Source organism: Miniopterus schreibersii (assembly GCF_964146895.1).
Source record: "Miniopterus schreibersii genome assembly, chromosome: 12".
Classification (NCBI taxonomy): Eukaryota; Metazoa; Chordata; class Mammalia; order Chiroptera; family Miniopteridae; genus Miniopterus; species Miniopterus schreibersii.
Window position 1 is genome coordinate 67,176,416 of NC_138112.1, and position 26,207 is coordinate 67,202,622.

A 26,207-nucleotide genomic window follows, 5' to 3' on the forward strand; every position below is an offset into this window, starting at 1 on the left:
TGCCGGGCACCATGCTGGGTCCCATGGGGGTGGGGTGAGGGTGGGCGGACACGGATGAAGCGCTCCAGCCCCTCAAAGAGCTCTCGGTGACCCCGGGAGGTGGAACTCCTCTCTCCCTTTCCTCCCGCGACGAGCCAGTCCTCCACGGATCCTACTTGCTTTTCTGCCTCTCCCACGCTCAGCCCGGTCACGCGGGGTCTGAGGGAGGCGCGCCGAGGAGGCTGCTTCCCCGCAGGCAGCGGGGCCCGTCCCGCCCCTCCCGGCCGCCCACGGAGCCCGGGCGGCGTCCGGAGCCCCGCGCCCACCGCCCCCGCGCCCGGGCTGGCGCGGGGAAGGACTCCGCTCGCGCCGGCCTCGGCGCCGCTCCCCTCCCTGGCACAAGGGGGCGCTGCCGCCCCGTGGTCGTCGCCATGGTCACCGCTGGCGGCGGAGTGGGGTTTACGTAAAGGACGCGGCGTCCCCCGGGGGGCGGAGGCGGCCTTCGCGCCGGCGCCGGCGCCCTGCGGAAGCGGCGTTAGTGAATCGGGGCCTCGGGGAGCCCGGGATGGAGGTGGCGGTCGCGGCGGCGGCGGCGGCGGGCCGAGCCCTGCGGAGGGCGGGAGGTAAGCGGGGCCCTGGGCGCGGGCGCGGCGCGCGGCGTGGCCGGCGGGGCAGCGTCCCGGCGCGTGGTGGCCGGCTGACGGGGCCACGGGCGGAGGTGCGGCTGCCTCGCGCGCCCGTGGCAGGTGTGAGCTCCGTGGAGCCCCGGGCGCCGGCGCGGGGATGGTGACACCCGTGGCACGGGCGTGGGCAGCGTGGGTCTGGCACAGGCAGCGTGGTTTTCCTGGCACGGCTGTCAGAAGCCTCGCCGCCACCCCGGTGCGATGGTGGCCGCCCAGGTGTGAGGCGGGCGCAGCCCCTGTGCAAGGGAGGTGGTGGGCACAGCGCTCGGACTGATTGCAAGGCGGCGGTAGCCAGCTCGTGGGCGCCTGGTGGTGCCCCTGGCATGGGTGTAAGGAAATGCTGCCATTGCTGGGATGCTGGGTTGCTCTGGCCTTACATGATCTGGACAGAGAGCACCTGGGGCTTGAAGAATCGGTGTCCTCGGCGTGACAGGAGTTCCTGGCAACTGTGAGAAATGGCCTTGGCAGAGTGCGGTGCAGGGGCCTGCCAGGCCCAGTGAGAGCAGATTCGCGGCCCTCAGACCCAGCCGGATGGGAAGGGTGTATGTCCACCCTCCCACTCTGGTGATGAAGAGGGGCCATTGCCTGTGTCACCAGACCCTTTAATGCCTGCTGGGTACACTGGACTGGGGAAGCAGAAGACTGGGAGAAGGTTGGTGTCCTTTATAATGGACGTAAAAGGGGGACGCCAGGAGATGCATCTACCACGAGGACCCTGATAGTGACCCAGACGGAGATCTGCCCGGGCACTGGCATTGACCTCGGCTCATGAATTTGGATCCAGCTTTGGAGAAGGGAGGTGGATGGTTCTCAGCAGTGATCGGTCTCCGTGAACATGTGTCCTGAGAAATGTACGGGGCTGAGGGGTGACCTGTGTCAGCGGGCTGGGAGAGGTGTGGCACACCACCTATCTGTAGTTACAGGCCCAGCCTTCTCCTAGGTTGATGGTTTCCCAGGGTGTCTGGGAGTGGCCTGTCTTCTTGGATGCTGGGAAGCCTCTGGGTCCAGAGGATCATTTGGGCAGTGCTTGAAAGACTAGTCTGTAGCCACTGGGAGGGCGCTAGCACTGTGTCTGTTCCCGCCAGGTCTTTGGAAAGCTTCAGGTAAGGGTCTCACTCGGTGTCACATGGTATTATGCTTCACAGAGGGGTGATTTACAGACCCCCAGAGAAGTCTTAGGATGTGGAGGAAATCTTTAGGTCTTTGTGGATCTCTGAGGAAAGTGGAATCAGGGTAGAAGAATAAATGGGGTGAGCTCAGCTTGGGCTGAGTCTGGGGAAGGCCTTTAGGAATCCAGAAAGACGCTGTTGAGGGTATGGGGGACTAGGGTAGCAGGTGGCAGCTCATTTGCTCAGGTTGGTGCTTAGAGGTGCTGCTGAGGTTCCTTAAAGCTGGAGCATTGCCCAGTATATTTGGAGCCAGAAAACTTGAATTCCAGTCTTGGCTGTGTGACCTTGAGCAGGTGGCTTTACCTCTCAGAGTTATGTCACCAGGTGGTCATAGAGGGTGAAAGGAGATGGTGCCCATGAAAACCCTTGGTAAACAGTGAAAGCTGTGCACACATCAGGGATTCTCTTCAGGTAAAGAGCTCAGGCTGTGAGGGGATGGGAAATGGAGGCGTAGAATGTGACTAGGGAGGAAGACAGCCAGAAGGTCGAGGACCTGTCGTAGGGAATTAAAGGCCCTGAGTGTAAAGGCTCTGGCAGGGGAAAGTGGGATCTGTTGGCGATGTGAGTCAGCTGCTGAGTCCTAAGTGTGGCTGCACGACTGTGGAGTCCTGCAGGAGTGGCCTGGGCAAGAGGAGGCCCATCACTCGGCTGCAGACGTGCCTCTCAAGGTCCATGCAGGGCTGGGAGGTGTCTATGGCTGACAGATCTGGGGTACCTATGTGGGAGGGAGTCTTGGAAATGTATGTTTTGTCTTGAGAATTTCCTTTGGCTCTGGGTTTTGAGGGTGGGGGTGGGGAGCTGTCACATCAGCATTTTTGAGACTGTGGCCTGAGGAAAGCAAAATGGGTCAGAGCCACCAGGTGGACCCCGGGCTATGTGGCCCTGTGAGGGAGGCTAAGGCTGGATGGTAGGGGGACTGGGGAACATGAGTGATGCCCTCAGACACGTGGGCAAGGAGAAGGGGCTGTGGGCTCCCTCAGAGGGTCCTCAAGGGCAGGCAGGTGTGGCATGAATTCCCCAGGGCATCTCTCCTGACATGGGCCCACTTCCATCTGAAGGGCCTTCCCAGGCTGGGAAGATGAGGGTGGCTGCAGATTTCTGTGCCTTCTGCCACAGCCGAGGTCTAGTTCCTGACAACAGGCTGCAGAGTCTGAATTACAGACCCGCACAGCTAGGAGGCTTTGCCCTGGAAGGCCTGTTTCTATCAAACCCCTTCTTGAACATTCCAGGGAGTGTCTGTCTTAGCCAGCAACCCATTTCAAAAGCTTCCTCCCCAAGGCAGAGTTCTTGCCCTGTGTCAGGCGGCAGTGTCAAGCCATGTGGGTAAATGGGGACATGGCCCCACCCAGCTGACTTTTCTACGCTATGGGACTCGCCCTGCCCAGTGGCTCCCCTTCGCCATTTGTTCCCAGTTTGGTCAGAGGGGCTCAGAGGCCTGTCCCTCACACTCTGCAGTGCCTTTCTCTGCCTCCCAGGAGTTGCCAACGTTTCCATTCCTCCTTGGAAAGCTCTCCTAAGTGCAAGTCCAGTAAGAGGAAGCTTCAGATCTCCCTGTTGTGAAAATTCAGCGTTCATGTCCCCTCCGCTCACCCTCCGCACCTCCGCCTGCTTGTTTTGATCTGCGGTTCAGCCTTATGGTTTTGGGCTCTAGGAGCCCTTTGCAGCCACCCCTTGCCATCTGCTTGGGATGCTGGGACTCTGCACAGCAGAGCTGGATGGTGGCTGGGGCAGGTCAGAGAGGAGGAGCTGGCCTCTGTTCCCCCAGAGCAGAGCAGAGCTTTTTTCTGAGACCTCGGGTTTGGAGGCAGTAGGGAGCCCACCCGAGTCACTGGTCCTTGTCGTGCACAGGTGCTGACTTTAAGCAGATTTTAGCTGCGACAGGCTAGTAACGTGGGAGTGGACATCGAGGGCAAGCAGCTGAGGATTTTTTCAACTCTGGTCCTCAGTCCTATTCCCATTTCTTTGTCCATGTTTCTCCAAAAGTTGCTTAACTCAGCTCCTGGCAATCTTTCCTTCCTCAGCTCATAAATCACGGTGCCCAGCTGCTCTGCTTCGGGGGTGCTGGGGAATCAGGCATCTCTGGACAGAGGCTTCTGGACCAGAGCTGAGAGCACCAGACCACTGCCATGGCTGGAGGCACAGCCTGTCGCGGAAGCCACTCCTCCACCCTGCTCTTCCTGGGACCAGAGGGGCACCTCAGGGCTTAGTCACCTGTTGGCCCAGTGCCCCACCTGAGTTCAGTTTCTTACTGGAATAGCTTTACATTACACTCGAGTGGACTGGGCAAGTAGCGCCAGGGGAAATATCAATGAGCGTGTGGTCAGAGGAAGATAAATCTTTAAGAACCGCTAGCCCCAGGACATGGCAGGATGTGGTTACCTCCCCAGCGGTCAGGGCTATCTGTCTTGATTTTCTTTTCTCCTTGGTGGTACTAACTTTGGTTGGGCTGGGCAGGGGAGTGTGTGTAGGCCAGGAAGATGCAGGAAACCGCCTGGCCCAGGGGGACCTCTTGGCCACTGAGGAGGGGGGTCCAGGAAGCTGATGTGGAGGGGAGCCGTGTGGCCGCAGGTGAGGGTGTTTGGCAGGAATGCCCAAGTCCCCCGCAAGATCGTGGTTGAGATAAGTAAGCATGGAGCTGTCACGGCCAAAGGGCTGCCCAGGGATGGCACATGTGTGAAGCCACGTGTGCCCGTAAGTGTTTCCATGGGAAGTGAGGGCTGAGGGGGTGTGGAGCGCCTGGCGGTGTGGGAACTCGTGGGCTTCTGTGTCTGGCTGGCTTGGTGTCAGTGGGTGTGCGGAGCGGGGCGTTGCTGGGCTCCGAGCAGCAGGAGAGAACTGTGGGAGCAGGCGGGGAGGCCGCCTTCCAGCTCCCCGGTGGGCTGAGAGGGCGGATTTAACTTCTCCCATTGATTCTTGCAAGAGGAGCCTTTCTGCTTTCTCAGTATTCCTTCGAAGGAAGCCCAGGCCGGAGGTGTGGCTCTCAAACACCCGGATGTGTTCACACACGTCTGCTCCCCACTCCTCCTCAAGTCCAGATGGAATTCAGTTGGGGACAGCAGGGTGACAGAAGATAGCATTGTAGTCCACGGGCGTTATGACTTGGGACTCTGGAGTCAAACAGGCCCAGATCTGAATCCTGTTACCTTTCTACACCTCAGTGTCCTCATCTGTAAGATGGGGACAGTAAAACCTACCTCCAGGGTGGTTGTAAGAATGCCACACCCTGATAATGCCTGGTGAGTGGAGAGCTCATAATCAAAAACAAAACAAGCACACTTGGTCATGTCCCTCTTCCTGATGAGAAGTTAACTCCACCCTACTCTTGGCATGGACGGAATCTTGCAGATCTGTCAACAGAATTGTATACAGAATAATGTCTTTGTCCCTGGGGAATGTTTCCACTTGGGTCTGATGGGTAGTTATTTCCTGAGCACCTACTGAGGGTTGGTATTGGTGAGGGCCATGATGAAGACCTGCACGTTCCGGAGCCAAGGAGGTGCAGGTTCTGCCCTGGAGGTGTCCCGAACCTGTTGAGAAGGTAGAGATGGACATAAAGGTCAGCACTGCAGTTTCAAGAGGCAGAGCCACTGGAGGTCAGAGGAGGTTCAGGGACTCGATTGAGGGCAATCGGGGGCACTTTGGGTGGCGATGGCCTTTAACCTAGGCCATGCGGGTGATTGTAGAGGAAGCCGCCGCAATGGGGGGATGTGTCGGGGGAAGCAAGGCTCTGACCGTTTGTGGTCTGGATTGAAAGTTGGGTGCAGGAAATGGAAGTAATGAAAGCTAAGATTGCAAAAGTGAGTTGGAGCTGGGTCCCCCAAGAGCCACGACTGCAGGGTGGATGTGGTCATGGGCAGTCACTGAAGTGCTCTGAGCGAGAGTGTGGGGCTCACGCCCCCAGGGAGAGGTATCCAGCAGCAGGTGCCAGAGGCACTGGGGGACAGGAGTGGGGAGGCCAGCTGGCAGCTAGGGCAGGTGCCAGGTGAGGAGGGCTTGAAGCTGGGCAGTAGCCACCCTGGGGAGGGAAGGGGAGAGACCAACTTGATTGGTTATGGGGGTGAGGTGGGAGCCATGAGATTTGTCAGTTTGGCCTATAAGAGGCAGGCATGGGGTAGGGCCTCGGAGTCCCACCTGGGACGCGTTTCCCACACTTGACTCTCAGCTGCTTTGACTCCTGGTGTCCAGGCCAGGAGTGTGAGTGGAGGCCTTCAGGGATCCCGAGGAGGCTGTTCGTGCTGCCGCAAGGCTGCTATCCCCGAGGACCTGCCCAGGGGTTCCAGCGTTCCTCACACTCACTTCCAGGCGTTTGATCGTTTCCTCACCAAATTACCCCTTGAAATTTTGCCTGCCTGAGTTCAGCCCAGGAGGTTACTATTCTGGGAAGTTTCATCAAAACCCTTGCAGCATTTGAGAGTTCTCTGAGCCGGGGGTGGGGTGGGTGGGAGAACAGGGCTAGTCTCCACCTGTGTTTTGGGAGCAGACTCCTACACCTGGAGATGCGGGGTGGGGAGGGTCGGGGAGGGTGGGCCTCGGCCCTGTAAGGTGAAGCATTCATCCTGAAGAGGCCCCTCGTTGTTTCCTCTTCTGGAGCCACTTAATTAATTTATGATTGATGTTCCTGGACTTACTTGAGGTTAATTTATTATTGATGTCCCTTCATTATATACCATCCGCCCAGCACCTCCTAGCGCATGGCTGCTCCCGCTGGGAGACCACTTGGCGGAGTGAGCTCTGTGGGGCTGCACCTCTGCCCCCACCCCCCACCCCCAGGACAGAGCCCTGCATAAGGCTTTTGTCAAACCATTTCAGGTCTGGGGATCTGGGAAGGCCCCAGCGTATCTGTCTCCCAGAGGCTTTGCTCAGCCACAAAATAGAAGTACAGTAATAATAACAATAGTTTTTATTTTGTGAATGTGGAGGAACTGAACCCAGCACAGTAGGTAGAGGATCTCATTTACTCCTTGCAGCAGGCATTCCCTCCATTCCCCCATCCCCCCAACCCCTGTCTTACAGGAGCCTTAGAGAGGTTGAGTTGCCTGCCCAGGGACATACCAAGTAGGTGAGGAGCCAGTGTTTCTACCAGGAGCCTTCCCTCTCCTCTCCAAGCCCTACCTCTCCTTCAGACCCCACACAGCCCACCTCTCCCATTAAGCCCTTCTTCCTGTCTCACTGAACCCCAGGACTGTCCTATTTAACATTGTTAGGGGCATAGCCCCCGTGCCCCCGAGAGTATGTGTGTTAAATGTTGGTGACTTGTTCCCCTCACTAATCCAAGTCCTCATGGAAGACTAACAGCAGAGGCAAGGTAGCACCGTGCCAGGCACTGTTCATACGTTAGCTCATTGAATCCTTATAACCACCCGAGAGGCAGCAAATGTGAGCCCATTTTACAGATGAGGTTGAGAAATGTGCTCTAGGCTCTCAGCTAATAGGGAGCAGGGCCGGGGTTTGGAGCCCAGCAGCCTTGAGATGCTTATCTGATTCTCCCTGTGTTTCCCTTCTCTCTCCATCTCTTTGGGCCTGTGTGTTCATCAGATATCTGTGTATTTATCCAACGGCTTGTCCACTCTCACCTGTCTGGCCTGAAGTGCTAGTCTGCATAGGGCCCCTTCCTTTGCTGTGGGGACCAGGAGTGCCCACTCACACAGGATGATGATTTTAGGGAGATAACAAGGCATATGAGGGTGCCGGGCCTGGATTCTGCCCCTGGCTCTGCTGGGCAACTTCAGATGAGTCACCCAGCCCTTTTGAGCCTCAGTTACCCCATTTGTAGAATAGCAACAATGATATTTATTCTCTCTTCTTCACCGACTGTCCCTGTGTTCAAAGGTGAAGCTGGATGGGAAAGACACTGTGCTAATCAAGGATTAAAGTTGCTCTTGTATGAGATTCAAGAGCTGGCAGGAAGGCCAGGAATGCTTAAGGCACATAAACCCAGGCCAGGGCCTCTGCACCCACCCTCTGAACTGCCCAGACAGGCTAGTGAGGTCCATGGCTTGCCGGTTGGCAAGGACTTGCTCGAGGACCCTGTTGCACAAAGAGCTGGGCAGGAGTGAGTTCCCAGCCTCAGTCTGGTGTCCTGGTTGGCTGACCTGGGCCCTTGGTGGCAGTCTCTCCCACTCTAAGCTTTGGGGGGGTGTGGCAGTGCAAAGGCCTGCCTGGGGTTGTGGACCCCACCACTCCTCTCTCCTACACGCCTGGGTGGCCTAACTAGGTCGGTTCATGCTGGGTTTGGTGAGGAAGGATAGCTCACCAAGCAGCCGCCAGGACCTCCCCTCACCCCTCCAAATACAAGGAAAGCCTGGTGGAGAGGTAAGCCCTCCTGCGGCTGTTGTTCCGGAAAGCGGGGAGACTGTCGGCCTCTCCATGGCAGGGTTCCCAGGGCGTTGGCTAGGGATCCTCTGCTTTCTCATCAGCTTTATGCCGAGCTCGGTTCTGTACTGAGCTGGGCCTGGGGAGCATGACGCTTGTTGCCAGGGTGCCCCCGGCCCCGGCCCCTGAAGAAGAGGGCAGAGGTCTCAGATGGTAGATGGGGACGAGGCATGCCTGGCATTGCTGCTGGAAATCTGTGGCCGGGCTGCTGTTAGGTGACGTTTTGTTTCACTTCCCAAGTTTCCGCCTTCTGCAGGCGGGATGACATCAGGCTCCCCTGGCACGCCCTTCAGCTGACTTCCACTTCATCCAAGCTCCTACACTGCCTTGGGGCAGCTGTCCTGCTGCAGTTTCCGGCAGCCCTAGGCCCAGCGGCTGAGGGGATTCCCGTGGCCTTGTCAGTCTCAGCTACAGGGGCCAGTCATCCCCACTGTGCTACCTGCAGTCAGCACCTGCCCACCTCACCCACTCAGGTCTTTCTGTCTCCAAGACCAAACCATTCTGAGTCTCTTTGGTCATCCACTTCTGATTCATTCTTTCTCTCTCTTTAAATTCAGCATAGTGCAGGCCTGTGGCATGGACTATAGTGTAAAGACGGAGCTTTACTGGAGCCCACTACTACTTGGGCAAGCCACCTAACCTCTCTGAGCCTGTTTCCTCATTTTTAAAGTGGGGGATCTAATGGAACATGGCACACTGGGCTGCTGTCAGGATCAAGCGAGTCTACGGCCATACCACCCTGAACGCGCCCGATCTCGGAAGCTAAGCAGGGTCGGGCCTGGTTAGTACTTGGATGTCCCGATCAAGCGAGATACCACCTAGGAAGCGTGTCGTGTCATCACCCCCCCCCCCATGCCAAGACCATCTCAGGCTCTCAAATGTTTCCTGCTATTATTAATTCTCAGGATTATTTCTTGTGACTCTTCCTTGTCTGCCCAGACCGGTGCTAAGCTAAGAGAACCCTCCCTCTCCCGAGGCTGCATCTCCTCTGCAGCCAGGCAGCCCCAGCACCACGCCTGCCTGGGAGGCAGGCTGGGCCCTGGGCATCCTTCACTCCCCTCGGGCTTCCGGGCGTCCTCTCAGAGCTGGCAGTGTCCCACCGTCCCTCTGGCATCTTACCCCTTCTGTTCCTGCCCAACCCTCTCTGAGGCAGGCCCCCGGCCCCCAGCCCCCCAGCTCCTTTTGGCTCCTTTCCTAATTTGGTTTCCTTCCCTTTGGCTCTTCTTCCATTCGGCTGCCTTTCCTTTGTCCACCTTTCCCTCCCCTAGGCCTTTGGGTTAGGCCAGTATCTTTCCTCAGAGATTCTCTAACCCTCCTGTGCCAGTGACCCCCCCCCCCCCCCCCCCCGCTGCCCTCGATTGTGGGAAGATGGCCTGTGGGTCAGATTGTGCAATGCCAGAGGGGTCAGGACTTGTCCTCACAGCCGGGAACACTGGCACCCTTAAATCCAGAGCCCTGTCTGTCCTCTCTAGCCCTGGAAGCCCGTCAGTCAGGGCAGCCTCCCTGGCGACTGCAGGAGGCCAGCCAGCGCTGCCAAGGGGAGCCTGGCAGGCGGCCATGGGGAACCCAGCCTGTGGGAGCCACAAAGCCCCAACTGAGGCTGAAGTCCCAGTCACAGCACATCCTCCTCGGTTCCAAGGACATGCAGAAGGAGAAGGCCAGAGTCAACCCCAATCCCAGAGCCAGAAAAAACAGCCACATCAGGAGTGTCTTTCCCCCTGGGAAGCCAAGGAATTTTTCTCAAGAGGTTGTTTTGCTTTCATACCTTTGAAAAGAACTTGGTCTTCCTCTGTCACCTTCCTTGGGCCTGGGGCCAGACTGTGGAGCAGAGAATAGTCCTGCCACTTAGAACCTCCCCTGCACTCATTCTCAGGGAGTTTAACACCACTGGGCCCTAAGCTTAGAGCCTGGAGCTGGGAATAAGAGAAAAGTTACCACCTGGTCCTCAGGGAGTCCCGGTGAGTGACTGACAGGTAACAGATGATTTACAGTGTAACAACGGCAACAGTAGCAGACACTGCCTGGCTTTCCTTTCTGCCTGGCTCCTTCTAAGTGCTTCATGCGCAACTCTTTTAATGCAGAGAATGGTGACAGTTCCTGCTCAGTGGGCACTCACCTGGCTCTAGGCTCTGCGCTCAGGCGGTGCCCCCCCCCCCCCAGGGAAGCACACGAGTTTACAGTAGACAGACCTCAGCTTCCTTGGACAATTGAAGGAACCTGCTAGAGGTCATCTGTTTGCAGCTGGCAGGCTGGGACCCAGGCCCCCATCTGTCTGGCCCCTGCTCTTGGGGTATTCCTTCTTGTCCCCCCCACCTTGCATCGGGTTTGGAGACCCTGCGAGCCACAGGGAGAACGGGTTCCTACAAAAGGAAGGCCCCCTTTAGACACCCTATTGCTGAGAGAACCAGCTTCCCCCCTCCCAGGAAGTCTGCTATTCCCCACATATAGGCCCATCTGTGGCTTGTGGCCACCGCCTCAGACCCAGCACCTCTCTGGGCTTGGCAGGTGGCTTTCAGGCACACACGGCTCGTTCCTCTCACCCCACGTGCCCCCTGCCAGTAATGTCGGGCTGCTGCAGGTGGTGCTTCTTGCTGCCGGTCTGCTCTGCCCTACGGTTTTGTAAACGGCTGATGGAGGGCCCCTGTTCTCCAGAGCCGCCTTCTCCATTTCTTGGCCCCTTTAGAGAGCCTGGCCCCTCCCTTCCCCAGGTGAACCCATTCAGCAGGCTTCCGGCAGCGGTAACTAAGCCAGGCACACAGCCCACCATCTGCTCAGTACTTTATAAAAGTTTAAGCATCATGGGGTAATGAACTCCCGTCAAAAAGCAGCTGGAGCAGTGCATCCTGGGATGTATAAATTATAGGAGCGTCTGAAGTTGTAATTGCAAATGGCAGTGACTGGGAGGTTGAAAGAAGCCGGCCTCGCTGGGCCAAGCACAGCTATTCTCCGCTTCCTTTCAGGAGGCACGCAGAACAGAGTCTGGCTGAGAAAAAAGACTGTCCTCAGACCAAACTGAGCTCCTGGTTCCTCTGCCCCAGTTCCCACTTCCTGCCCCGGCAGCGCCTGTGGGCTTTGGAGGAGGGACCCCTACCCAGGCCCGGTGCTCTGGCTCCGCGCCACAGACAAGTGGGCCCGGAAGGAGGGATCGCCGTGTGGACACGGGTGATGCACGTCAAGCACTCAGCAGAGTGCTTCTTTAATGCAGACACAGATCACCTGGGAACTTGCCAATATAGATTCCGTTCAGTGGGGGGCCTAGGTCAGCTCCTAGTGACATGGCTCACAGCCCACACCTTGAGGGCTGGGGCAGAGTGTCTGAGCCACAGGAAGAGCATACTAAGCTCTGCTGTGATTATCCATCCAGGCCAAGTGACCATCGCCCTTGCCCGCCCACACCTGTCCATGGTGCCCACATGGGTTGAGTTCAGCACTCCCAAGTGTGGCCCATGAGCCAGCAGCAGCAGTGCCACCTGAGAATGGGTTAGAAGTGCAGAACCTCAGTGTTCCCCCCACCCTGAATCAGAGTCTTTGGGAGTGGAGCCCAGGAATCTGAACCCGCTCTGCTTGCTCAGGAAGGAGAGGCCTTGTGGGCTCGCCCTGGAGCACGGCTTCTCCGAGTGTGGGGTGGCAGTCCCCAGCATCAGGATCTCCTGGGGTTGGCCATGGTGGGGCTCACTCAGAATATAGGCTCCTGGGCCTTACCTAGGACCAACCCATCCAGAATTTCGGGGGGGGAGGGAGCGCTAGGAATCTGCATTTATCCATTCAAGTGAGAGAGTCCCCAGGAGTCACTCACTGCTTGAGAGCTGAGGGCAGGGCCCACTCCATACTCCCCCACCCCTTGTGTATAAAGCTTTGCCCTGGGGGTGGGTGGGAGTGAGCACTAGATGGGTGCAGGCTTCAGGAGCCCCAGGCTCCAGCAGGGTCCTGCTTGGGGTCCCCCCAGCTGCCAGGATTTTCTCAGCAAGAAGAGGGACAAGTGGGACACAGCCTAATGGGCACCAGCAGGCACATGGACTGCTCTACAGTAATGAGGGAAGACTGGGCTGGGAAAACTGTTTGATGAAGAGAAATGTTTACCTTCTCGAGCTCAGTGAAATAGGGCGGTAGGTGCAGAATGACCCCATAGGAAAAAAAAGACTGGACAGATGTTAATAGTTAATAATTTCCTGAAGGGATCATGGGCGTTTTCTATTTTCTTGCCCTTTCTTTGTTTTCTCTCTCGGTTTCTATTTTCTAAGGAGAACATATATTTTCTCAGAAGAAGAAAAAAGTAGGCATAGGTGGGCATGTCTGGTCCAGGGTCCTCAGGCCACAGGCCCAGACTCCCAGGACAGTGCTCCTCTCACTCGACCTACCTGCTGGGGAGACCTTCACCCTCGTCTCCCTCACCTCCGGGCCGTGCCTGGTCTTCCCTAGTCCTTCACGCTGTTTCCTTCCTGCCTGCGTTGAGTCTTCCCTGGTGATGGCAAGGGTGCCTCCTCCACTTAACAACAGAGGAAAGAGTGGGGAGAGGGGGAGCCCCCCAGCTTGCAAGCCTCTGGGGCCAAGTTCAGTTTTCATCAGGGCGTCACCTAGGTTCCTAAACCTAAGTTCCAGAGTATGGCTTCATAGGATGTGCTTGGGAAATAATGGTTGAGTTTGAGGCTTGGAATGCAGCCCGGGACAGGGCAGGGGCCTATAGCTGTGTGACCTTGGGCATGTCAGTGTACCTCTCTGGGCTTAGGGTCTTCAACTCTAAAATTCAGGGAGTCAGGGAGGCCTGATGTCTGATTCCCCTGGGCCCTTCTAGCTCTGATCTCTGGGGAGTCGCACACCTTCCCGCTCTGCCCCTTGCCTGGTTTTCTAAGCTGTTTGTGCTGCCCAGGAAAACTCCACCTGTCTGTTCCAGCTGCCCAGTGAGAGTGTGTGCAGACAGCTGCTCAGGGCAGGGCGACGGGAGGAGCAGAGAAAAGGAGACGCCAGGTGCAGGGAAATGAAAAGCCCGCCGATAGTAGAGGGCTCGAGGGCACCCGTGTTCCTGGATCTGATATTGGCTTCCCCTGAACTCTTGGCGCTGCCTGTGGTTAGGTGTCTGCTTTTCACCTGCTCCTGCCCAGAGCTGCCTTTATCCCAGTGCCCCCTGCCTGGCTTTGTGGTTGAGACCCCATTTCCATCAGGGGGTCCAGCCCTTTGAACTGCTGTTTTCCAATGAGTGGCTCAGTGGGGAGAGACGGTGGGAAAAATTCATCCATTCAAATCATTTGCTTTAAAGACGTTTCAGTAAACCCGTGGGATTTGTGTGATCACATCTTTTCAGTCTTCTTTCTAAGAAATGGATGGGAGTCTCCCCGACCACTTTCCTTGCCTGACCCATAGAGAGGGGACTATCAAAGCTGGGGAGCTGGGCAACCTGAACTTGGAGGGGTTCTGGATACCTGCCCAGGTAACACCAAGCGTGTGTCTGCCTGTGGTGCCAGGGCAACAGCCTGATGGCCCTCTGTGCACTCATGAGTGTGTTTTTTCCCGGCCCAGGGAGCCCACAGAAACCAGCTTTGCCAGGACCCATAGGCAGGAGCTGGGAGATCACCTGGTGGTGCTCAGCACAGAGCCCTGGGAGGGCGGAGGTGAGGGAGCAGGTCTCTGTGCTGACCAGATCAGGCCCCTGCACACGGTGCATTATCCTCTAGGGTTCTGAGGGGCTTTGTGTAGGGGTAGGAGGAGTAGGGAGAAAAGAACAAGCGAGCCTTGCTTTCCCACCTCTTTCTGCCTGGTGGTAAACTCCTACTCAGCCGTCAGTGCCCTAACGGAAGCCTTCTCTGTCTGCCTTGGGCGGAGCAGCTGTCCCGGCTGTGGGGTCCCCTGCATCCTAGCTCTGGGCTCTCTGGCCTGAGCATGGGTTTCCTGGTCATGCTGTACTGTGAGCTTCTCCAGGATGGGGCTGGGCATCTTCACATTGACATCGCCAGGAGATCCCCCTTCAGGTCCTGTTGAGTGTGTCTGAAGCTGGGCTGGAACTCCCAGGCCCCAGGCCTGCTTTTCCCCCCTGGTCTTGGAGCACCTGAGGCAGTGGGTGAGGCGTGCTCAGAACACTGCCCTCCCCTCATTCTCCTCACCCACACCTAGAAGGTGGCCCTACCTGGGCAGGAGTCAGGCTGGAAGGGAATGGAGTAACAGGGTGGTGGCATTCGGCAGAACCTCCCAGGAGACAGACCAGCTGGCCACTGCCACAGGCAGGATCCCACAGGCCCCCTCCCCTGCACCCTCAGATAGCCGGCAGCAATGAAGTGGCCGCTAACCGGTCTGGCAGGTTTGTGGGGACCTGGCTGGGTTTCTTGAGGGACAGGATATCCTGTTGGGAGCAGCCTTTGTGCCTGTCCTTTCTGCACCTTTTTCAGGCTTTCAGGCTGGTCCCCTCCTGGCCTGCGCTCCTCTTTACCCCTCCTCTTGCCTCATAGGAATGGCCTTGATCCAGTGCTTCTTGGGGTCCAGGGCAGCATGCAAGGCAGGAGATGTAGGCCAGGGGTCCCACGGCAGTGAGGTGGGTGTCCGCAACCTGCCCCATGTGACCCTGGGAAGCAGGACACCCAGTAGCTGGGGTGACAGTCACCAGGCAAGAGCTGGCGGGGGCCACAGTGAACATCCTCTCACCTCCTTCCCCACTGACAAGGATAAGGGATCAGAGGCCTGAAGAAGCCACAGAAGCAAGGTGCAGGCCCAGGACGGCAGCCTCTTAGGGCTCCTCCTACTCCCACTGCCAGGCTCCCCTCTCAGAGCAGGAAATGGGTGTGGGGGGGGCCGGGTGTTCCTCTCACCCTCTGCTGGGAGGGGCTGGGTGCCCCACTCCGTAGGTGTCAGCAGAACTGTCACCCAGCGGCGGGTGCTGGTGTCGGGATTCCCCTGGCTGACTCACCCTGGCCTGGCTGTGCCTCAGCTGAGGCAGGAGTTGTCTGTGAAGGTGTCTGGGTGGTGACAGCGACTCACATGGAGGGAGTCCCAGAAACTGGGAAGGGGGCTGAGGGGACCCAGGCTGGCTGTGAGCAGGACCCCCATGGAGCGTTTAGCCTCCCCTCCCCCACCCAGCTGCCTTCCCCTCACACTCCAGAGACCTTAGCTCTCCATCCACACAGCGCCCCCACTTCTCAGCGTGGAGGAGCAGGGAGGCCTTGAGGGTCCCGAGCACGGAGGGGCTGCTCCCTGTGTCCCTGGAAGAGCCCCTCCCCCACGCAGGGCACAGTGCCTCCCTTCCAGAGAACAGAGAAGCCATTGATCTCTGATCTGCAGACAGGGCGACCCTTCAGGGGACTGAGAGGCAGGAAGTGGGGCCAGCACAGTGACCCAGCCAAGCACCAAGGACCCCTGGAGAAAGGGACAACTGTAGGCTCTCCTCACGGAAGAATTCACACCAGTCTGTGTGCATTTGGGCGCGCACTGCCCTCAGCTGAGCCAGCAGCAGGGTGGAGGTGTTGCAGCTAAGCTGTGTGGGGGGCTGGGGGAGCACAAGCAGACACAAATGTGGAGTGCAGGCTTGCAAGCAGGCCCGTGGAGCAGCAGCAGTGCTGTGTGGAGGCGCTGGGTTGGGGGCGGTGGGATGTACAGTTCTGGGTGATTGCCTGAGCCCCTGCCTTCCTGTTGCCAGCGGGAGAGAGAGTCACCCCATGACCTCTTCAGGCTGGAAGAGCAGGGGCCAGCAGCCCCCAGGGGCCAGGCTGCCAGGCCTGAGGTTCACAGGGTGACATTCGGGACCCTGACAGTCCCCTCCCCACCCTCCTGGAATGGCCAGAAATGCAGCAGTTTCTGTTGGCTGGTGCCCTGGGGCAGCTCCAGTATCTCTGATGAGTAGGTTGCCTAACCCCCTGCAAGCATGTCCAGCCCCATTGGCCAGACTAATTCCTCCATGAGCAGGCGCAGGGCAGGGCAGCCAGGGAAGGAGTGTGGCCTGTGGGCCCAGCCTCCTGAGTGACAGAACTGGGGGCCCAGCCAAGAGGGCAGGGCTCTCTCCCTCCCCAGCTCTTAGCTGGGCCCACTGCTGTGGCCAGGAGCACTGAGGCGAACCACTGCCTCCTGAGTGGGCAGCATGAGCAGGAGGGGCCCTGGGGAGGGAGTAGCCCTAAGGCAGGGCCAGCACACCTCAGTCCTCCAAGAGAAGACTCTTTAAAGGACAAAAGACAGCCCTGAATAGGAGCCTGCTCCCAGCCTGCTGCTGACCTTGGTGTGGCCTAGGCCAGGAGTCTGCATCCTTGGCTTTCACCTTCTGCCCTAAAATGAGCATGTGTGACTCAGTGGCCCAGGAGGTTCCTTCCCACCCAGATGTCTTCTGTTGTTTATTAAGCTCCCAGCTGTAGAGAACAGAGGAGGCCCCAGGACCTTCTCTTGATGGGCCTCGGTGGCCAGGTGCCTCTGCAGTGAGGGGCAGGGCAGTGGTCCCCTCTCGAAATCTGCTTCCTCCTCCCTCCTCCCTGGGGTGGTGAGGCGAAGGAGATAATGGCCTTCTGGCAGGTAGTGGGTTACCTTTGTCTTATGGTCCTTATTGTGGAGTTGGCTCCTCAGAGCCTGTGGGGGGCTTCCTGGGAGAGGCAATATGACTCATGTCCTAGGCCCGCATCCTGGCTCCAGTTCCTTTGAGAAGCAGGAGGTCACACCAGAGCACAGAGGTCTGGGTGGGCAGGAGGGGGCCCCGGCACCTCTCAGACTTGGCTGAGCCTCCAGCTCCCATCTGCAGAGGGGCGGCCCGCCCTCCATGAGTTGGCTAGGAGACCTCAGAACTGAGGAGTGCGTGTTCTCCAAACATCTTGTTCACAGCAGATGGCAGCCACAACTCCCTTTCTCCCTGCAGTTCCGGTTGCACTTCCCTTCCCTTTGCTCACCCCTCCTGTTAACATTGGTTTCTGCATTTGGAGATGGGGAGGCAGTCAGCAACGCCCAGAGCTGCCTGTGACAGGTGAAGCTTGGTGCTCAGATTGTAGGCCGTTTGCAAAGGAGAGAAGACCTTGAGCCCCACCTGCCTTGTCAGGGAAACTCAGTCCTGCCTGGTTCCCACACGAGTCCCTTTGGCCAGATGGGCCAGCCTTGTGATCTCAGAAGAACAAGGGAGCTGGTCCCAGGGCCTGGTTTGACATTTCTTGAGCAGCTGCTATGCACCAGGCGCTATGCTGGCTGCCAAGGACATGGGCAGAGGTGCAGCCCTGCCCTCCGGGAGCTCCTAGCCTAGTGGGGAACCAGGGTGTCTGGGGCAGGAATAGAGGGCCACTGATCAGGTCTGCATTGGGGTTGACAGGCTTCTGGAGGCTGAGGTGTTCCCAGGAGAGCAAGATTTAGAAAGGCTTCCATGCAAAGAGACCAGTCTATGCAAAGGCACTGAGGCATGAAGAGCTCTGACCCTGCAGAGCACTGGACTGTCGTGTGAAGAGGAGCAGATAAAGGCCAAGCTGCCTCATCAGCATGAGCTGTTCAACCCCAGGGTGGGGTCCCCAGGAAGAGACAGTGCTCCTTTGGCTGCTTGTGGGGTGGGATCCGCCTGAAGCAAAAGCCATGTATGGGGGCCCATGGAGGCATAGGCCTTTCTCAGCTATAGGAAATTCTGGGACCTGGCTCATGGCTGCCTTGAGTTTGGGGCCAGCTGGAGCAGCCTCTACTGGTGGAGTAACTTTTGCTGGTGGAGCAGCCCCTGCTGGTGCAGCCACAGCCCAGAAGTCTCCCCTTGGGGCTGAGGCCAGGGGACCACAGAGCAGCTGAGTGAGCATGCCCTCGGAGGGTGTGGTGCCCCGACTTCCACAGTGCTGCCACTGTTCTGTGACCTGCCCGGACTCCACCCCACATCTATGTGGCCCTGGGCAGAGCATCCATGTACAGAGACCGTCATCTGTGCCAAACTGCGCTAAGTGTTCCCACACGGGCCTCATCCCATTTAACCTTTACAAGAGCTGTATATGTGGGCATCACTGGCCCCAAGGTCCCGACACTTGTTCAGAGTCGCCCGGTCGGATCGTAGCCAAGCAAAGGCTCCAGGCCCAGGTCAACCTGACCCTCCCCAGCACACCTCCTGCAGGGTTTCATACCCTGTCCCTAGAGAAAGCTCAGTGTGCAGGGGTGGGGTGGCACCCAAGCCTAGAAGCCCTGCTCCCTGAGGACTTGTGCCCTGACCATTCTCTTGTTGCTGCCTCCCCTCACCTCACACTTAGGATCCTCTCAGGGAGGGGTGGGGGGGTGAGAGGGGAAGGCCAAGTTACTCTCCCTGGGGGCCCCAGCAGCAGCTGTAGGCAAGGCCACCCCAGCAGCTGAGTGCTGTCCTGTAGAGCAGCTGCCCGGCAGAGCCATGGCCCACGGTGTTTGCTTTTTCCAGCCCTGCATTTGCTGTGCCGTTCCTCGATCCTAGCATAGCTCATTGTTTGCCCAAGGACTTACCCTCCAGGGAGATGGGTGGGGTTGGGCAAGGGTGGCGGGCAGGTGGTCCACTGCTTTTGTGCTTCCAGCTTTTACTAAGGAGGGCTGCACTGCCTGTAATTGCCACACCCTGTGGTCCCCAGTGCTGCCCCAGCAGTGCCTGCTTCACCCACACAGACATGTGACTGCAGTGCCGGGCCTGGCATGCCTGGCATGCCAGAGCAGCAGTGGCAGCAGCAGCTGGATGGTCAGCCAGGAGCAAGAGAGTCTCTGGAGCCCTTGTGTTGAGCACTGGCTCCGGGGCATGGGGGCAATGGGCGGCATCAATGGAACTTTTGTGTGGCCAGGGGCAGACGAGCACATGGCCCAAGACCAGGCTCATCTGCCACTTTCTTTCCTGGACCTGTCCATGGCCCCTACCCTCCCTCCCAGCAAGAAGAGCTTGCCTGTCAGCCAACCCTTCCCTTCCCCTCCCGTCACCCCCTTTCAGATGAATTAGCCCCAGAAACTTGACAATTTCTTCTCCAGCCCCTCCGCCTCCCCTCCTGAGAGTGGCTTCCAGCATCCTCTCCCTGGTCTCACTGAGCTCCTGCTGCGTGGGCAGCCACTGACCAGGGAATGTGCCGGCAGTTCCTGAGGCCACGGGCCTAGTCCTCAGGGCTGATGGGAACTGATTAGGTAAACAGAGGCCGAGTGGACCTGGTGTCCCAGGGAAGAGGGAACCCTTTCTCCCCCACAGCTGGAACCTCAGGGAGAGGCCTGCATTAGCTGGGCAGGGAGCCAGCACTGCCCTCCCTGCAGCGCCCCCTGTGGTTAGCCTGCCTGGCCCTGGGAGGGTGAGGAATCCCAGCAGCACCACGGGGTGTCCACCCTGCTTTGCACTGTGGTCTTTAGCAAACTCGCTGCTCTGGCCATGGTCTCTCCACCACTTGGTAGCTGTCAGACAAGCAGGCTGTCACCAAGAGGCTGCACTGTGCCCTCCAAGGGCCAAGAGCCCTGTAAACCGAGGGCAGCCTGGAGCGTGTCATAGCTCAGGCTTGGGGACTGCCTTCCCAAGTGGGGGCAGCAAGAGGTTGTCTAGTCATTCCCATGCTGGCCCTTGGGGAACAGGCCATGTACGGGGAGGCAGCCTGGCTTGGTGACGTAGCTCTGGCTCCTAGTTGTGGGGAGTCCAGGTCCCACCATCACATCTTAGCCTGGAGCAGGACAGAGGTGGAGGAAGGGGAGTGCTGGTCTCCAGAGGATTGTAACTTGTTTGAGTCTCTGTGGCCACCAGGCCCCAAAGCCTCTTTCCTGCTGCTGGTCAGGGGTGAGGGCAGGCCTGGGGACAGACACAGCATCTGCAAGCCAGGGCAGCATTGCAGGTGGCCCCATCCTCAGGCCTTTGGTCCCACAACTCTCTGCTCCCCAGGAGCAGTGATGACCCCCTGCTAAGCACTCAGAGGTCACTCCACATAGTGATGCTGTGAGGCTGGTGCCCTTGGAGTTCCCTTTTGCAGGTAAGGACAGTCCTGCTTGTGTCACACTTTAACCAGTGTCACTGAGATGTTATTTATCCCCTTTTACAGGAATTGGGGCTCCAAGAGGTTGTGACTTGTCCACACCTATTACTGGCCAAGCCCAGTACCAAACCTGGGTTACCCGACACTAAGCCCCACACATTCCTGGTCTGCCCCACAGTAAACAGAGGCGCTAATAAATGAGCACATTGATTCATAATTGATCCTATCGTGGGTCCCTCGGGCCTTTTCTCTCTGAGGAGCTCTGAGCACTTCCCAGACATGATCTCATGCGTCCTTCCGAGCCCTGAGATGAGGCCCTGTGCAGAGGGCAGTGGAAGAGCTGGCAGGGAGCATGCTGCAAGTCTAGGCACCAGCCCCTCACTGTCCAGGGCCCTCTGCCCCCGGTGGGGAGATGCTGGTGGGGTAATGCCTCTCTGTGCCACCTGCTCTCTTCTGCCCCCTGATCATACTGGCGGGAGCCCGGAGCAGGAGGGAAGCTGGAGCATCTGGGTGAGGCCCATGGGGCAGGAATGTGGGAGCCCAGGGCTCTCTCTTCAGGGGAAGTGATCATATTGCTGAGGCTTTTTATAGTGCTTTCCTCCTAAGGAGCCTCCCATGTATCTTGTTTGTTCTCCTCACATTCCTAGGAAGTTGGCAGAGAGAACATCAGGGTCACGGGAGGAAGGACCTGGAGGACAGGCCCTTTACCAAGTCGCCCTCCCCCAGCAGCCCAGGAGGCAGTCACTGTTCCTGCCTCCGTTGTCTGGAGAGGAACTGAGGCTCAGAGACTCCCCGGGGTCACTGGCAAGTCAGTGATGGGTTAGGTTTTGAACTTGGTTCAAGTTGGTGCTCGTAAAACACTGGGCAATTTCCTGCCCATCTGCCTCCCAGGGTGGCTGTGCGGTGGTGTCATCAGTGTTTCTGGGTCTTTGTGGGACTGTATTCCTGAGGTGGAGATGGAAGACCCTTGGATGTTGTGCATTCAGGGGGAATAAGAAAGTGAACCCCGGGGAAACTGTACAGCATTTGCCAATCCTGTATCTTAGGATGAAGACGCAGGATCAGATGGGAAGTCATTTCCCCAGGTCCTTCCTTTTCTTGTTATAGCCTGGCTGCAGATCCTCACTGAGCCCCCCTCACAGCCCGGGTTGCCCTGGTGCAGGGTGAGGGCTCGAGTGCTTGGCTGTACCCTGGGAGCAGGTCCCTGTGTCCTCTGCCATGGAGGGGCTCCCTCCTTCCAGCAGCGCACTTTTCAGAGGTGATACCACAAGTCACGCTTGTGAAGAGGCACAGGGAAGCCAGGACATGGGGCTGGGAGGTGAGAGGAGCAGGCTGTGGGTGAAGCGGAGCCCCTCAGGCAGCAAGACCTACCTGGATAACTGGTCACAGTCCAGGATCTGCTGCTCACTGTGTCACCTCAAGAAAATCACCCAACACCCCCTTCCCACCACAGTTTCCACCTCAGAAGATGAAGATACCCTACTTCTCCCCTGCCTCGCCCATAGCATGGTGGTCAGGTGACAGTGAAGCTCTGTAGATGGTGGTTGCCGCAAGAGAACAGTGCAGCTGGGCTTGGATCAGGAATGGGGCAGTGGAGATGTGGAAAGGGCACAGGACCGGGGTCAGGGCCACAGGCTCCCCCAGGCTGTGCTCAGACATAGCTCCTCCTCACATAGCAGGGACTCCTTGGGCGCCTGACCTTTTGCTGGGTCCTGGGGACACAGCAGGGAAGAAGACAGATGGGGATCCCCTCCCCTGGAGCCACACCCCAGGGGTGGGGTGGGGATAGAAAACATGTTGACAGACAAGCCCGAGAGTGTTAGATGGTGGAAGACAGCAGAGGAATGTGATAGAGGCGCTGGGGCACCTGAGAGCCAGCAGCAGGTCAGGGGAGCCACTTTGGAGCCGAGAAACCAGTGACAGAAGAGAGCCAGCCACGCAGAAATTGGGGGAAGGGGACATGTCCACGCAAGGGGAGGCCTGAGGACTTGGGCATTGAGACAGGACACTCTGGTGTGTTTGAGGGACAGTGTGCTGGAGGGTGGTAAGCCAGGGCAGCCTGGGAGGAGATGAGGCAGGCTGGCCAGCAAAGGGGGGTGTGTTATAAGTGCGGTTAGCAATGTGGGACGACTAGAAATGGGGGAGGGGTGGCCAGCAGAGACCTCCTCTGTCCTAGCCTCCATCCCTTCCTGTGTGGGTTTGCATCAGCTCTGCAGTCTCCTTTGCCCCGGTTAAGGTCCCCTCCATGTGGTCAGAGCCAGGTGGCAGTAAATGTAAGGAGTTGAATGTTCAGGGGAAATGCCTCCGGCCTCAAGCTTGTTATGGGAACCTCTCAGTTGTGGGGGCAGAGCCCAGGGACCACCCCTGAACAGGTGCCTGCTGGACCAATGCCCTGGCTTGCTGCACACCTGAGGGCAGGACTGGACTGGACTGAACTGAAACTGAGGGAGCATGTCACTGCTGGGTGGGCAGACTGCCCCTGTCCTCTCTTTTCATGACATCCCCCTAGGGTGGGGTGAGCCAGGGCACCGTCCATTCTGCTCTGCCTACAGGAGGTGCTCCAGGAGCATGATGGCCCCTGAGATCTCAGGGCCTCAGGGCAGATGCCAGTGCTGCCCCTCTGCCCGTCCAACTGCATGGGCCAGTAGGTGTAGCAGCCTTGACATGCCCTTTCTCTTACTGCCCGTCCCACCTGTCACCACTGCCTGCCAAGCCTCAGTCTGGGCCCCCACTTCTCTCCACCCTGGTGCTCGCCTTGGCCCGCAGTTTCCAATTGTTCTGAGAATAAAGCTCAGAGCCGGAGCCTGGCTCTCAGGGCCCCACCAGCCTCTCCACCTTGGCCGCCCTCTCTGCTCCTGCACTGGTCTGGTCTTTGCTCCGTCCTGCACGGTCATCACACGGGCCCCCGCTGAGGGCACTCTCCACTCAGCTCTCCCAGTGCTCGCCTCTGTGGCTCTTTCCTCAGCTTTTCCTTCAGGTCTCAGCTCATGCTCCCCACTCTTTAGGCAGCTGCCTCTCCCCTCCCCGCTCTGGCCCTGATGGGACCCCCCTACTGAGCACACATCACAGAATTCTTCACTGTCTGTGAAGATTAGCTTGAAGCTTCTTTTCTCCCAGCCTATAGGCTCCGTGAGGGTTGCCTCATATCTTTTATTTATTGCTGGGACCCCTGGTGTGTGGTTGGCACTCTGCTTATTTGTTGGATGGATGGAGAATGGCTGCTTGCGTGAATTATTTTTAACTAGACTTCACCTGTGTTCACTCCACCTAGTGCCCGCTCGTGGAGTCGTTTCCAGCCTCTTCTCAGATCCTGGCCCTGGTCTAAGCCGGGGAGCTGAATGGACCCAAACCCTGGCCAAACCCAGGTCAGACAGCCTGAAACTTGGGGCCTGGGCCAGTCTGGGTCTCTGGAGGAGGAAGGGGCTCACTCAGAAGCATGCTACTAGAAGGAACAGCTGTCCAACATTGTCACCGGGCCCTGTCAAAGTAGAGTACATCCCAGGGAGGCTTCTAGGGTGATGACAGGTTTGGAAACCAGGTCACCTCCAGCAGGGACCATGGGACTGAGCAGGTGGGGGAGTGGGGAGGGATCAAGTGGCTGAGCATTCCCTATGCCTGAGGCTGGGGGAGGCTGCCGTAGGTGGCCTCAGCCAAGCCCGCAGCCTTGGGCCGCATGTCCTGCAGGCTGGCCAGCCTTTGCTCTGCAGGGACCCTGCACCCTCAGCACTTGCCATGAGCCGGTAGAAATGCCCACCTTAGGAGACTCAGGGTTTGGAAGCTGAAGCTGTCTCCCTCAGTGCTGGGATTTTCCTGGCCAAGGCCCTGTCCGGTGGGGGTGGGCTCTCAGGCTGCAAGGATGTTCTGGTCAGGCAGGCTTAGTCTCACACTGGCAGGGAGGGGCACCCAGGGGGCCCCAGAGCCCGCAATTCTAGGTCACCTCCTGCAACTTCCAGAAACAGGAGTGGTATTTATAGCAGCCAGTGGCCACCGAGGGTGGAGAAGCCAGCAGGAGCTATAGCGTAGGCAGCCCCCTCAGGTCCCCTAGCTCTCTCTGACTCCCTCACCCCCGCTCCTGTGGAGACGGCAGGTGCTGTCACACTGCCTCTCCAGGCCCCGGAGGAGGCCAGGTGCCACTTTCTGCCTGGCAGGCGCCTCTGCCTTAGCCAGTCTGGCCAGGATCTTGTCTGTCTCCTCTGCCCCCGGTGAGCATCCCATTAGCACTTAGCACCCGGGCCTGCTGCTCTCTCAGTGGCACTGTCTGCTCTTGTTGAGAGGTTCATGCCCTGGAGTCAGTCACCAGCAGCGTCTCTGACCTCCCTGGAGCCCACAGGGGTGAGCGGAAGGCCTGAAGGCACTTAATGGGCCGCAGGCACCTGCCCCAGGCTGACTGGGAGGAGGTCCCGTCAAATGCCTGTTACCTCGCTGGAGTGCCACTTGGGGCTGGAGGGCAGCAGTTCCAACCATGGTCACCAGGACTGTGCCTGGCAGGTGGCCTTAGCTCCACCTTCTGCCACACCCAGGGAGCAGGCCAGGAAGAAGTGACACTATGACAAAGCTGGGGCCCCAAGCCATGAGGATGAGTCCTCTGGGAAGGAAAATGACGTCAAACTCAAGTCCAAGGTCAAGGCTGTACCTACCCAAATGCAAAATGTGTCCCTTGGTCTCATCTAGGCATGAATGGGCAGAAGGATGACGTTTATCAGGCACAGGTTTCTGTGCTCCCATAGTGGAGGCCTGGGCTCCCTGCCTGGGTTTGGGTTTCCCCCACTTCAAGTCTCTGTTCCCAGATCCTCCAGGCCCACCTCCTCCCCTGCTAGCAGGGGAAAGAAGCAGGGGAGGCTGAGGCTTTCTCCCTGGGAGCCTCCACATAACAGAATTTGAGGCAGGTGCACCAGGAGCGTGCAGGAGAGTGGGCTGATCAGCCAGGGCTGGGGCTTAAGGCCATGTGGGGACAGGCCCCAGCTTCACTGGGGAGGAGCCCCTGAAGTGAGTGGGGCATCTGGCTGGGTTCGCTGCATTGGTGAGCAGGTAGGAGATGTAGATGGGAGCAGGAAGTGGGCTTGCCTGCTGCAGGGACGGACAGGGCAGTGGTTGGTGGAGAGCTTTATAGCTAATGGTTGGGAGTTTCACATCTTATTTAAAGAGCATTTAGGAGCCATAATAAGCTTTTGAGGAGGGAATTTATTTAATTAAAAATTTAAGCTGTCTGTACATGTAGCTAATGCTACCCAGCACCCTCTGTGCTGGACGCTGCTCTCAGCACTTTACCGCTTGGAACTCACTTTGTCCACATGTCCGCACAGCAGCCCCACGAGGGAGGCGCTGTCATCACCATCCCGTTTTATAGACCCTATGCTTTGGTCCAGCTTTGTCCTGTTCAGGGAGGTGGGGAGGAATGGGTGGTCTGAGTGACAGAAGAGTCAGCCACGGGCCCCGTCTTCAAGCTCATTACTTAGTGTTTTCTGTGACTCCCTTTGCCCTTGTGACTCAGGCCAGGAGAAGTGTGTGATGGTTGGACTAGCTTAGGCTCCTGCCTGGAGCCCCAAGGCTCTCTCCTCAGCCAACCTGAACTAAAACAAGTGGAATTCTAAAAGTCAAGGCCAGAATGGACCTGAGAGGTCATCCTGTCCAGTGCCTCTCAAACATTTTTAGGCATTGAGACTGTTTAGTTCAAACACAATGTTACAGGAATGCCAATGTGTAAAACAGGTAACAACAGCTCTGACTGACCTCTCCTGCCAGCCTCAGCTGTGACCTCAGCTGTGCCTTCCCCTGCCCTGGGGGTGCTGAGGGTTCCCAGAAATCCACTTTGAGGAGCACTGACATCCTCAAGGCACTGACTCATTGGGCACAGAGAAGGAGGGCCACAGACGGTGGAGCCTGTGTCCCCATGCCCACCTCCACCCATGCTCCTTGGGGACAGAAAATGTTAGCCCTTCCTGTCACATACGGGAACTCTGCAGACCTCCTCCCCTGGGAAAGAGCTCCTGTTACGAAGTCACTCGATCCCTGCCTGCTTCTGTGATGCCCAGGGAATGGTCAGAGTGAAACCCAATAGCCCTAGTGGCGGGCCTGTGCCCTAGATGGCCGTGCTGCCCGGGGAGATGGCCCTCTGCGGATCCGGGGCCCATGCAGCCTTC

The 26,207-nt window shown here is 58.1% G+C and overlaps 1 protein-coding gene across 2 annotated transcripts in view; it reads left to right on the forward strand.

Moving 5' to 3' along the window:
* The first annotated feature begins 496 nt into the window (after positions 1 to 496).
* Positions 497 to 26,207, forward strand: part of DAGLA (diacylglycerol lipase alpha) — a 59,474-nt gene continuing 33,763 nt past the window's right edge. Inside the window, exon 1 of one of the 2 annotated variants that reach the window (XM_081153058.1) lies at positions 497 to 602. The gene's annotated coding sequence lies outside the window, so the exon portion shown is untranslated. The remainder of the gene's footprint in view (positions 603 to 26,207) is intronic. The other variant, XM_081153061.1, reaches the window with a different exon arrangement.